The sequence below is a fragment of the Suncus etruscus genome, chromosome 8 (genome assembly GCF_024139225.1).
Source record: "Suncus etruscus isolate mSunEtr1 chromosome 8, mSunEtr1.pri.cur, whole genome shotgun sequence".
NCBI classification, from domain to species: domain Eukaryota; kingdom Metazoa; phylum Chordata; class Mammalia; order Eulipotyphla; family Soricidae; genus Suncus; species Suncus etruscus.
The window spans coordinates 20927703-20941637 of NC_064855.1; the positions used below are offsets into that span (position 1 = coordinate 20927703).

General features: G+C 42.4%; 1 protein-coding gene across 1 annotated transcript in view; it reads left to right on the forward strand.

The window, feature by feature from the left end:
• ALG9 (ALG9 alpha-1,2-mannosyltransferase) overlaps positions 1–13935 on the forward strand; it is a 78401-nt gene that overhangs the window by 47168 nt on the left and 17298 nt on the right. The window lies entirely within an intron of this gene.

Below are 13935 nucleotides of genomic sequence, written 5' to 3' on the forward strand. Positions count from 1 at the left end.
GATCCCCAGGTGAAAAACATGATGAGATCTTACCTAGCTTGGTGCAGGAAAGTCATGACTGAGGGGAGGGGAATCCTCTCTGAGTTTTCTGTGCTTCATCGTTTGACCTCAGAGAGATTAAGGCTGTACTTCTAGGGACTTATTAAAGCCAAGTCCAAACTGTAAGTTTTTTAAATATTAATTTATTTTGGCTTTGGGGCCACACCTGGTGGTGCTCAGGTGTTGCTCCTGGCTCTGTGCTCAGAAATTGCTCCTGGCAGCCTCAGGGAACCCTGTAAAATGCCATGAATTAAACACAGGTCCGTCCCAAGTCAGCCACATTCAAGGCAAATGCCCCACTGCTGTGCTATCATTCCAGCTCCCAAATCATAAGTTAAGTTTAATCTTGATAGAGCATGTGGAGTTAAAGAAGCTGTGTAGAAATTAAACATTCGGGCATCTAAGCCCACAAAGGTTTTCTAATCCTTTCCATATTAAACAGTGTCAAAATAACAATGATATCTTGACTTTAAATAGCTTCTTGACATCAGTGTATTCAGAGAACTCGAGTGATTTTTATTTTTCCCTTGCTATCCCTGACAAATGTGTGCCTTCAACAATGTTCAGTGCTAGAAGTAAGACAAACTTTCTGATTGCACACATGTAGGCAGTACAATAAAACAGGTTTCATGTATGTTACCTCAGCATGGGGATATTATTCAGTATGAAAATACACAAAAAATGGGGCCGGAGAGATAGCACGGAGGTAAGGCATTTGCCTTTCATGTAGAAGGTTGGTGGTTCAAATCCCGGCATCTCATATGGTCCCCCGAGCCTACCAGGAGTGATTTCTGAGCATAGAGCCAGGAGTAACCCTTGAACGCTGCCGGATATGACCCCCCCCAAAAAAGAGGAAAAAATAAAAGAAAGAAAATACACAAAATGGTGCTGGAGTAATAGCACAGTTGGTAGGGTATTTGCTTTGCATGTGGCTGACTGGGGTCAGCCTGGCATCCTGATTCCTAACATCTGTAATATTCTCCCAAGCCTGCTAGGAGTAATTTCTTTTTTTTTTTTTTTTTTGGTTTTTGGGCCACACCTGATAATGCTCAGAGGTTACTCCTGGCTGTCTGCTCAGAAATAGCTCCTGGCAGGCATGGGGGACCATATGGGACACCGGGATTCGAACCAATCACCTTTGGTCCTGGATCGCTGTGCTATCTCTCCGGGCCCTGGAGTAATTTCTAAGTACAAAGCCAGGAGGCCAGGAGTAATCCCTAAGCACCACTTGGTGTGGCCCCAAAAGCAAACAAAAAAGAAAATACACCGAACAAGAAGTGACAGTGATCTCAGAAGAGTCCTATAATCTGTGCAGAGTAATTGTAACTCTGTGATGTGATGAAACTGTTTTCTCTGAAATTATGCTTTCTTGAAGCTGAGGGGGAGCTTAATGTTTGCAGTTCAAACACTTTGGAGAAATGACTAATTCTCTAAGGCTACATTAAATAACTTATATCACAGAACCAGAGACAACTAGAGGTTTTTGTTTTTTCTGGTTTTTGGGCCACACCCGGTGACGCTCAGGGGTTACTCCTGGCTATGCGCTCAGAAATCGCCCCTAACTTGGAAGGACCCTATGGGATGCTGGGGAATAGAATCGAACCTCAGTCCTTCCTTGGCTAGTGCTTGCAAGGCAGACACCTTACCTCTAGCGCCACCTTCCCGGCCCCAAGGTTTTTTTTTTCTTAATGCAAATGTTGATATTACATAAAAACACTTGAGGGCAGGGAGATAGATAGCTCAAAAGGCCTTAGTTGGATCCCAGGTACCTTGACTCTAAACACTGCTAGATATTGCCCTGCAGTATACATGGACATGAGCACCATTGTATATAACTGGGCTCAAGGCATTGAATTGTCTATAACTGAGAGTGGATCCTGGGACACTAGCATTACTGGAAGGACCAGATTTTTTTTTTTTTTTTTGGCCTCATTCAGCAGTGCTCAGGGTTACTTCTGGCTCTGAGCTCAGAAATCGCCCCTGGAAGGCTCCAGGGACCATATGGGATGCTGGGGATTAACTTGGGTCCTGGGTTGGCAGCGTGCAAGGCTATGCACAGTGCCTATCACTGTGATCCTGTTTGAACCATTTAATTGGTTCGTTTAATTGAGGGCTTTTACCTAAGAGCCTTATTCTGTTTTTCTGTTGGAGTCTTTTCTGAGAATTTGCTATTTCCAATACTTGTTGTTTACTTGCTGATAAAACCCACATACACTAGTATATAGCAGTGGTCTGCAGTCACCAGTCCATAGACCTGTGCTTGTTTGCAGATGTAGAAAGACAAAAAAAAACATAGTCTTCTGGCTTGGTTCTAACTGCTGGTCTTTGAAGCAGGACTGGTGAAGGTCCACAGGCTAAAGTGTTGGCAAATGGTGGCATGTATGTTATTCACACACAATAGAATTTTTTTCTTTAAAATATTTAATATTAAGACAACATGATTTAAAATTTTAATCATAGTTGCTTTTTAGACATACAATGTTCAAACCACAGTTCATTTACCAGTATTAGTTTTCATCCACCAATGTTTTTTGCTTCCACCCCAAAGCCTGACGGGCACACTTAATTTTTTTGTTTATTTGTTTGGTTTTTGAGTCACACCCAGCAGCGCTCAGGGGTCACTCCTGGCTCCACACCAGAAATCGCTCCTGGATGCCAGGATTCGAACCAATGACCTTCTGCATGAAAGGCAAACACCTTACCTCCATGCTATCTCTCCAACCCCACGCTTTACTTTTTTAAAGAAATTATTATTATTTTTTTAATTTTGGTTTTGGGCCACACCCGGTGGTGCTCAGTGTTACTCCTAGCTCTGTGCTCAAAAATTGCTCCTGGCAGGCTCAGGAAACCATATGGGATACCGGGGAACGAACCCAGGTCTGTCCCAGGTTCGCCGCTTGCAAGGTAAATGCCTTATCACTGGGCTATCACTCCAGCCCTTGACAGGCACACTTTTATGTTTAGTTGTTATAGTTTGCATCTCAAGCTTTCAGTTCTGTTGGTTCTGTGGTTCATATATATAAGCTACCCTCTGCCGGTATCTTTGAGACCCCTGTCTCCTACCCCTTTTGCCTCTTTTTACTTTCCCCCATCAATTTCTTTCCCTCCCTATCCTCATTTCTGTAATTTTAGGGGGCCATATTAATCCAGGTTTTCCCTTTTTGATATCTTGCATCCTTTGTCTTGTTATTCTATGTACACAAATGAGATCATCTCATTTTTATGCTTTTTCTGACTTCTCTCACTTTATATCCATGTTGTAGCAAATTGTATGATTTTTGTTTTGTTTTCTTTTGTTTTTTTGTTTTTGGACCACATCCTGTCATGTTCAGGAATTGCTTCTGGCTATGCACTCAGAAATCGCTCCTGGCTTGGGGGACCATATGGGAATCTGGGGATCGAACCAATGTCTGTCCTGGGTCTGCCTCATGCAAGGCAAATGCTCTTCCACTGTGCTACCGCTCCAGCCCCACAAATTGCATGATTTTATCTTTCCTTATAGGTGCATAGTATTCCATTATGTTTATATACCTCTTCATTATCTATTTGTCATTGGACACCTAGAGTGTTTTAGTTTTTGTTTTTGTTTTTAGCTATACCTGGTGGTACTGCTCCTCGCTCTGCACTCAGGAATTACTTCTGGCAGCCTCAGTGATCTATATGGGATGCCAGATTAAACCCAGGTCAGCCACGTGAAAGGCAAACATCCTATCTGCTGTACTATTGCTCTGTCCCCTGGATACCTAGGTTGATTCCAGGTCTTAGCAGTTGTACTAAGTGCTGCAATGAGTAATGGTGTGCACATTGTCCTTTGGAATAAATATTTTTGTTTCCTGAGAGTTGATACCAAGAAATGGAAGCTCTAGTCTTAACTTTTCTAAGAGATCTCCAGACTATTTTCTGTATAATTGAACAAAAGATCACATTCCTACCAGCAGATTGTTCTGTTTTTTGCACATGTAATATTCTTGCTGGTGTGAGAGGATATTTTGTTGTTGCCTTAGATTTCTCTGTGAATAAGTGATTTAAAACATTTTTAAAAATTTGTTGTCTTGGGGCCAGAGAGATAGCATGGAAGTAGGGTGTTTGCCTTGCATGCAGAAGGACAGATGGTGGTTCGAATCCCAGTATCCCATATGGTTCCCCGAGCTTGCCAGGAGCAATTTCTGAGCATAGAGTCAGGAGTAACCCCTGAGCACTGCTGGGTGTGACCCAAACCCCCCCCCCAAAAAATTGTCTTTTTTTAAATCTGTTGTCTTTGTTAAGGCCATTTTGTCTCTGTATTTTTCAAAAACTTTATAATGTGAACCAAACCTTACTAGTAGCTCTCAGTATTCTCATTTAGGATTTCTTTTTTGTTGTTTTTTTGTTTTGTTTTGGGGCCATACCCAGTGATACTCAGGGGTTACTCCTGACTCTGCACTCAGGAATCATTCAAGGTAACACCAGGGAGATCACATGGGATGCCAGGAATCAAATCTGGGTTGACAGCATGCAAGGCAATCTGTTGTACTACCTCTCTAATCCTTAGGATTTCATATATATGTGTGTGTGTGTGTGTGTGTGTGTACATACACACACACACACACACACACACACACACACACATATATATATATATATATATATATATATATATATATATATATATATATATATATATATATATATTTAACAAAACGTTTTGGCAAAAGTAGAATAAAAAGGTCTTCTTAGGGACAGAGAAATAGCTTATGTAGTAAAGCACCTGCCTAGCATTTACATAGTTCAGAGTTTGGGACCTGATCCCATCACACCTTCACTCCATTCCCCTGCCTAGCTGCTAGAGTATCAAATTCAGGGTCTTGTATATGGTAGTCATATGCTCTATCACTTAAGCTCTTTCTCTCCAGCCTCCTTAGCAATTAAAGGGAAAAATTTTTTTTTCAGATACCAGAGAATGAATCTGAGTCAGCATATGCCCTTTCCCAGAGTTATCATCCAGCTCCCTAGAAATTGTTTACATGCTGAAAGTCTTGCAAACTTAATTGTGGGTGAAATTGTCTCTAATATCTTATGCATGGGTTGAGAATAAGGAAAGATTATTCATGTGTGATTTTGGTTTGACTATTTTTTTTTGTTTGTTTTGATTCTGGGCCACCTGGCTCTGCACTCAGGAATAGCTCCTGACAGTGCTTGGAGGGCGGAAACCATATAGGATGGTGGGTATTGAACCTAGATTAGCCACTTGCAAGGCAAACATCGTACCTGCTGTACCATTGTTCAGGCCCTGTGGTTTACTTTTTTTATTTTTATTTTGTTTTGGGGGCCACACCTGTTTGATGATCAGGGGTTACTCCTGGCTAAGTGCTCAGAAATCGCCCCTGGCTTGGGGGGACCATATGGGACGCCAGGGGATCTAACCGCAATCCTTCCTTGGCTAGTGCTTGCAAGGCAGATACCTTACCTCTAGCGCCACCTCACCGGCCCCATAGTTTACTTTTTAAATGTGATTCTGGTATTCATTTTCCCTTGGGTTCTCTGATACTCTTCCTGTTAGCAAGATTGTCATGCTCAATCACAAGGGAACTGTGTATTCTCATCCTAGTAATAGAATCCAGAATTCAGTCTTTGAATTGATTTTTATAGGAAACTGCCTAATTTTTTGTTACTGTTTTGGGACCACATCTGGCGTGCTTGGGATTGATCCTGGCGGTGCTCGGGGGACCATGTAGTACAGGGGATTAAAACTGAGGCTCTGGGGCCGGGCGGTGGCGCAAGAGGTAAGGTGCCTGCCTTGCCTGCGCTAGCTTTGGATGGACCACAGTTCGATCCCCCGCATCCCATATGGTCCCCCAAGCCAGGAGCAACTTCTGAGCGCATAGCCAGGAGTAACCCCTGAGCGTTACCGGGTGTGGCCCAAAAACCAAAAAAATAAAAAATAAAAAAAAAAAATAAAAAAAAACTGAGGCTCTTTCATGCAATGCAGGTGCCTGACTTTTTGAACCACTCTCTCCAGCCTGGAGAGTTCCATGGTTTTAACTTTTTATTCCATAAAATAACTAAGTAAATCAACTCTTATTGTGATCTATTTAGCTTTGTCCAAAGCAAGCAATTTATGGCAGTATAACCTTATTTTTCAGTAAATTTATTAGAGCGTGATTCGATCTTTATTGTGTGACATTCTAGAGGACATAGACTAGATTACAAGCCTGGACCCTGAAGCTAAAAGAACAGAAGCAAAGAGATTCTTGGCACCTAACCTAGCTCAGACTTCATTTTGAGCACGTGTTGTTTGTTGTTTGCGGCTGTCTGGCCTGCTGATGCAGCTGGTGACTGGTCTCAGCCTCAATATCCACTGTCAGACTGCCTGCTGTGTGCCAGATACTGACCAGATGCCGGGGACAGACAGTGGTGCTCTCGGTGGTTCAAGTCTTGCCATCAGACCTCGTGGTGGTCAGCAGCCCAGCTGACCACAGTTGTTCACCCAGGGATATGAGGTGAAAAAAAGGAGGGCATCCCGAGTGTTGTTTGGAAGTGAAGTACTATTCAAGTCAGACTGCCCTGCCAGCCATTGTTGCCTTTCTATAGTCTTTGTTACAGCCATATTTAACTGTGCCTTTTTTAGCTTTCATCTTGCCTTAGGGATTACAGAACAATTGATTTTGAATATTATCCCCTTAAACTCTTAAAGCAGAGTTTCCCAAGGTGGGCGATGCCACCTCCATCTTCTCTGTTGGTATAGGGGGGTCACTGGAATGTTTGAGGGGATAGGAGTAACCTGGGGTGTGAGGGGAGAGTGCTTTTTTGTGTTGTTTTGTTTTAAAGAATATAGATTTCCTGGAGCCGCAGAGAGAGCATGGAGGTAAGGCATTTGCCTAGCATGCAGAAGGTCGGTGGTTCAAATCCCGGCATCCCATATGGTCCCCTGAGCCTGCCAGGAGCGATTTTTTTTCTTTATTTAAACATCTTGATTACAAATATGATTGTGATTAGGTTTTTTTTGTTTGTTTGTTTTTGTTTTTGGGCCACACCCGGCATTGCTCAGGGGTTACTCCTGGCTGGCTGTTCAGAAATAGCTCCTGGCAGTCACGGGGGACCATATGGGACACTGGGATTCGAACCAACCACCTTTGGTCCTGGATTGGCTGCTTGCAAGGCAAACACTGCTGTGCTATCTCTCCTGGCCCGATTGTGATTAGGTTTAAGTCACGTAAAGAACACCCCCCTTCACCAGTGCAACATTCCCACCACCAATGTCCCAAATCTCCCACCATCCCACCCCACCCCTACCTGTACTCTAGACAGACTTTCCAGTTCCCTCATTCATTCACATGGTTATGGTAGTTCTCTGTATAGTTATTTCTATAACTGCACTCACCACTCTTTGTGGTGAGCTTCTTGAAGTGAGCTGGAAGTTCCAGCCCTCCTCTCATTGTCTCTGAGTATTGTTGCAAAAGTTACTTTCATTTTTCTTAAAACCCATAGATGAGTGAGACTATTCTGCGTCTCTCTCTCTCTCCTTCTGACTTATTTCACTCAGCATGATAGATTCCATGTACATCCATGTATAGGAAAATTTCATGACTTCATCTCTCCTGATGGCTGCATAATATTCCATTGTGTATATGTACCACAGTTTCTTTAGTCATTCGTCTGTTGAAGGGCATCTTGGTTGTTTCCAGAGCCTGGCTATTGTGAATAGTGCTGCAATAAATATAGGTGTGAGGAAGGGTTTTTTGTATTGTATTCTTGTGTTCTTAGGGTATATTCCTAGGAGTGGAATAGCTGGGTTGAATGGGAGCTCAATTTCCAGATTTTGGAGGAATCTCCATATCGCTTTCCATAGAGGTTGGACTAGGCAGCATTCCCACCAGCAGTGGATAAGAGTTCCTTTCTCTCCACATCCCCACCAGCACTGATTGTTCTCATTCTTTGTGATGTGTGCCAGTCTCTGTGGTGTGAGATGGTATCTCATCATTGTTTTGATTTGCATCTCCCTGATGATCAGTGATGAGGAGCATTTTTTTATGTGCCTTTTGGCCATTTGTATTTCCTTTTTATCAAAGTGTCTGTTCATTTCTTCTCCCCATTTTTTTGATGGGATTAGATGTTTTTTTCTTGTAAAGTTCTGTCAGTGTCCTGTATATTTTGGATATTAGCCCCTTATCTGATGGGTATTGGGTGAATAGTTTCTCCCACTCAGTGGGTGGCTCTTGTATCCTGGGCACTATTTCTTTTGAGGTGCAGAAGCTTCTCAGCTTAATATATTCCCATCTGTTGATGTCTGCTTCCACTTGTTTGGAAAGTGCAGTTTCCTCCTTGAAGATGCCTTTAGTCTCAATGTCATGGAGTGTTTTACCTACATGTTGTTCTATATACCTTATGGTATCAGTTCTGATGTCAAGGTCTTTAATCCATTTGGATTTTACCTTCATACATGATGTTAACTGGGGGGTCTATGTTCGCTTTTTTGCAGGTGGCTAACCAGTTCTGCCAGCACCACTTGTTGAAGAGATTTTCCCTGCTCCACTTAGGATTTCTTGCTGCCAGGAGTGATTTTTGAGCATAGAGCAGGAGTAACCCCTGAGCACTGCTGATTGTGATCCAAAAACAAAAAACAAACAAACAAACAAAAAGAATGTAGATTTCCAGTGGAGTGCAGAGAGTGATGTTTTTTCCCTGAAAAGGGGGCAGATAATCCAAGTAAAGTTAAAGGGTTTTTACAGCACTCGTTGACTTTTTATTTGAGACATGGACCTGTGTAATACATGAAGCAGGTTTCTGCGTGCTATTCCCCAAACTCCACGATGACCCTCACAGACATCTCTATTTTTACAACTCCATGCGTCATTGTCATTTCCAGCTGATAGATGCGTGAATGCAAGTTCACATCCTTCCTGTTTCAGGACTTGTGGGGCTTGGCCAAGGCAGATGGATAGACAACAGGGAAGGTCACCAAGAAGAGGGGGCTGCACTCTCAATCCTTGCCTTGTCTCCACTCTGCATTGTAAAAGGATGCGTTTGGCTTTGGTACAACTATTGTCTTATCTTTTCTCAGTCTTCAGCTCATCATGCCTTTCTATCATCTTTTGAAATCCCTTCTCCCCTGGAGTTTTGAAACTACTTGGGCTCTCCTCTTTCACTTTCCTTCTTTTAGTCTAGGTATTTTTGGTTTTAGGTCACACCTGGTGGTGATCAGGGGTTGCTCCTGGCTTTGCATTCAGGATTCACTAGACACTGTGGGTTGCTGAGGATTGAACCCAGGTTGGCTACATGCAAGGCAAGCACAATAGCTGCTGCTATTGCACCAGCCCTTAGTCTTGGTTTGTTTTGCTTTGGGTCTGCCTGGTGATGATTGTGACGCTATTCAGTCCAGGGATCAGCCTTGGGTCCCATGCATGCCACGCCTTTGTTTCAGTTCTTGGACCTTTTTCCACAGCTTCTCCAAATTTTCTGATGGAGCCTTTTGTCCTTGGCTTCTTCCACATCTTTCTCCTACTCAGTATATTGGTATCTTCCCAAGCCACTGTAGACTTTTGCTCTGTTTTTTCCTTCAGAACTTCTGTCCTTTCTCCTGCTCTTATTCTCCCATTCTTCCATGCTAAATATGTTTACTTATATTTACTAAATACGTTTACCTGCTTGGTGCTACAATTGGCCATTGGCATCCAAATGAGAGACAAAACCCAGCTTCTAGGGGGGTTACTAACTTCCTAATTAGTTTGTAAAGTATTATCATGAAATAGTTTGATGGAGAAGTGCTGGTTGCTGTATGTGATTTTGGGACTTGTCCTAATTTAAGTGGATGGTGAAATCTTTCCTAAGAAAGTCCCTTTTCCCTGAACTCTAAAGGATGAGTAGGGATTTATAAGGTAGAGGCAAGGAGTTATGAGCAGAGGAAATAGAAAACAAGTCTCTGGTTCCAGTATTTCTGTCACACAGGCCTTTAGTTTCATTCTTTCTGTCTGTCTTTCTTTTTCCCTTTCATTTTGTGTCCTCTATTTTTCTCCCTGACTTCCCTTTTTTCCGTTGGCCCTACATATATGGGTATCAGGTGATGGATGCTGAGATTTGAACTTGGGACCTCACACATGCAAAGTGTTGTCGTTCTGTTATTTAAGCCACATCTCTGGCCTCTAGGCCATCAGTTTTTGAGCGGGCACCAAACTCCTCTTCTTCCCCTCAGCAGGATTGGATACTATCTTTTGTCTCACTCAAACATGTTCTTTTTTGGGGGGAGGGACTGCAACTGACTGTAACTAGCTCTGCACTCATGAATCACTCCTAGTGATGCTCAGGGGATCATTTTGGGATGTTGGAGAATCGAGCCTAGGTCAGCTGTGTGCAAGGCAAGTGCCTTGCCTGTTGTACTAGCTCTCTGGTCCTCAAATATACTCTTTACTTCAATTCCTCCCCCTCCATCCCAATGCAGTGGTTTGGAAATTTTGGTGTTATTTCTTTTAATATATGATTGATCAGCCTTTTCTTCTTTCTTCCTATCCATGGCCCTAGACTTCAACAGCAGGACCCAGCTGTTTTCCCAGGGTTCTTTCTTATACCACCTTCAAGTTTAGCCAATATTGAATTTTTTTCCAAAGACTCTTGACTGGGAAGCCCCCAATTGATTTCTGAGGCACAAAAATCCAGAATCTTATTTGGATCCTCCATTCTTGTGTGTCTACTTTTGCCACCATCTCCAGGAAATCTTTCCAACCACTGTAGTCCTCTCAGTGAATGCCAATCACTTTAGTAATAATATTATGTGTGCTGATGTCATATCCATTGTTACTTTACTATTTTCTTTAGTGAAAATATTATGGTGGGGGCCGGAGAGATAGCATGGAGGTAAAGCATTTGCCTTACATGCAGAAGAACAGTGGCTCAAATCCCAGCATTCCAGGAGCCTGCCAGGATCGATTTCTGAGCATAGAGCCAGGAGCAACCCCTGAGCTGCCAGTGTGTCCCAAAAACAAACAAACAAAAAAAAAAAGAAAGAAAGAAAGAAAGAAAATATTATAGTGGCATTTACTTATGAGGTTCCAAGTACCTGACCTGTGTCATTACCTCTAGCCACCAGATCATCTCACCTTAGTCATCTAAGGTAAAACATTTACCTTTTTAATTTTTTCCCACATGAACAAAATTGCATTGTAGCTGATTATCTTTCTAAATATCTCTGCTATAATTTTAAAAGGTTTAGACCATTTGACTAACATTTTCTCATTTCTTTGGGCCCCTGGTATCCACCTGCCTCCAATTTTTATAAGTTCAAATCTTGAGGATTTCCACATAATTGAGATCTGTCAGTATTTGTAAGGATGTTCTTTCTTCATTTCATTTAGCTGAGTGTCCTCAGGCTTATTCATGGTGCCACAGAGAGCAGAATTTTCGCTGTGTTTAGACTGAACATGAATCTCATTTCATCCTCATTTCTTTTGATGGACCCTGAGGCTGTTTTCACATGATTAATGCAGTGAACCTGGGGGTTATAAGTAGTTCTCAGGGTTTCTAGATTTCTTTCTTTCTTTTAGATCTGTTTTTCAAAGGGATGTTGTGGGACTTGGACATGTAGCTGTGTTTTTCCCGTGGCTGTGGTCAGCTGTGATGCTTGCACATCTGGCTTTGCTGCTCACACATCTGTTTATGGTACTCACACATCTGTCTATGGTGTATGCACACCATCTGGTGGTGTTGTGTGCACATCTGGCTGTAGCACTTGCTCGCAGTTCCTGCACACTTTTTAGTAGCAGGACTTGCATACATATTCACTGGAGGTGGCACACTTTGGTGCTCACTAATGTGCTGCTGGGGCTCACACACAGGGATGAGGTGCTCTGCACACTTATGGCTGTGCTCACTTGGGGACACATACTTCAGCTGCAGAGTTTGCACATATACCTAGTGGCCCTGTTGTGGCCCTGGGGTCTCAGAGCAGAGCTGGTAGGTTGGTGCTGAGTACACATGGGTTTCATTTCTTTTTTTTTTTTTGGGGGGGGGGGGGCACTCCGATAGTGTCCTAGCTCTGTACTCATGGAGAACTCCCAGTAGTGCTTGGGGAAACTTATATGATGCCAGGGATTGAACCAAGGTCTGTTCATCCTTCCTACTGTGCCATCACTTCACTTTCCTCTCCCTGCCTTTTTATTTTCTTGTTAGAACTCCTTTCCTTATTACTTTTATTCCTTCTAAAAGTAAGTCCGTTCTTAGTCTGACTTAACTGTTTTCTGCCGGAGTCCTTTATCTTATTGTGTTTTACTTGTTCAGCGACTGCTTCCCAGAATAAAAATAAAAATAAAAATAAAAAAGAATATTCAACCACTACTTCCCAGAAAAGATGAAGAGAGATTAAATTTATGAATGGATTAATATCTCAAGCAGTATGATTTTCTTGCCTTGTTAGCTTTCTAAAACTGTGACTGTAAGTGCCATTTGGATATGGATTGGGTGACTTGGAGCCTAAAGCTGACAGGGCATTCCTGAGCCCCGAATCTTACATCATCAGATCTGTGATTCAAAAAAGGCCAGGCCAGGGCCAACTATTGAATGTCTTTCTGAGAATTCTCACCCAGAGGTTCAGTCCCTTATTAGTTCTATTTGATTACAGAAACATGGCGCTTGTAAAGCTTTTTAAAACTTGTTTCAAGTTTTAGAAGTCCTTTGGAGTTTCAGAGTGGGTGTTCAGACCAAAAAGGCTGCTTCCTGAAGTGTTTATGCAAAGGATCATTTTTAGAGACTTATGTGGAATGGAATTGGGGCTGACGTCAATTCTCCGTGTGCTTTCTCGCCCCTGGAGGAATAGCCCATATGTAGAGACAGATGTGAGACCGGAGTCTTTTTACGTATAAATAGCGCTGGGAGAGAATAAGTACATTGCTGTGACTTAAGAGTTGGGGAAGGACAGAATTTCCTGTGAGCCGGAGATGACCATGGTCTTCTTCTATTTGCCTTTTAAACCTCTGGTTATGGATAACCCCAAAGCCGGTCTGTGAAGACCAATCACATTTTCCCCTTGCCCATTTCCTCTGCCATTTGTTTCTGCTTATCTTACCCTGGTGACTGGAACCACATTGATTAGAATGGTGATAACAAGCATCTGATAACTTGTCACCCCAAAGCAAAACCTTCACCCTTCAGCATTGGCATTTGCTGTAGATCTAGTTTATGGTTCCAGTGTTCTTTCGTGAAGCTTGGCATTCTAGGAAGCCTCTTTTTGGCTTAAATTAGGATGAAATGTTTTTCTCAGATGAGCTCCTAAGAGGACTTTTCCCTCTGCTTCAGCCTTTTGTTTTTTGCCGGTGCTGGGAACACTGCAGGGACATGCATGCCAGCCTTGTACTGCTCTGAGCCACACCCGGCCTTGACAGAGTCATTCCCTGGCAGTCCTGACACTTCTGTCTCTGCGGTCACGTCGACCTGGGACAAATATAGCTCTAGCTCCTTTCTCTTATGATTCCAGTCAGATCTGTAAGTTCTCTCAGGATGGGAACTCGACTTTAGTTATTTTAGTCTGTATCCTTAGCGCTAGCTTTATGCCTATGACATTATACAGGCTTGATGCATTTGTTTTGAAAAAGAAAGGAATTTATTTTACTTGTCTGAGTTTTGCCTTCTTCAGTTATAATAAAGATAATAATCTTATCATCTTTGATATGACTTTAGCAAAAATATATGTAAATGAGCTGGCAGGTTAACTATAATAGTGAATAATAATAGTTTTCTTCTCCAGAGAGTTCTTTTGTTTGTTTGTTTCCAGGGGTCCTCAAACTTTTTAAACAGGGGGCCAGTTCACTGTCCTTCAGACTGTTGGAGGGCCAGATTATAGTAAAAACAAAAATTATGAACAAATTTCTATGCACACTGCATATATCTTATTTAGAAGTGAAGAAACAAAATGGGAATAAATATAATATGTGG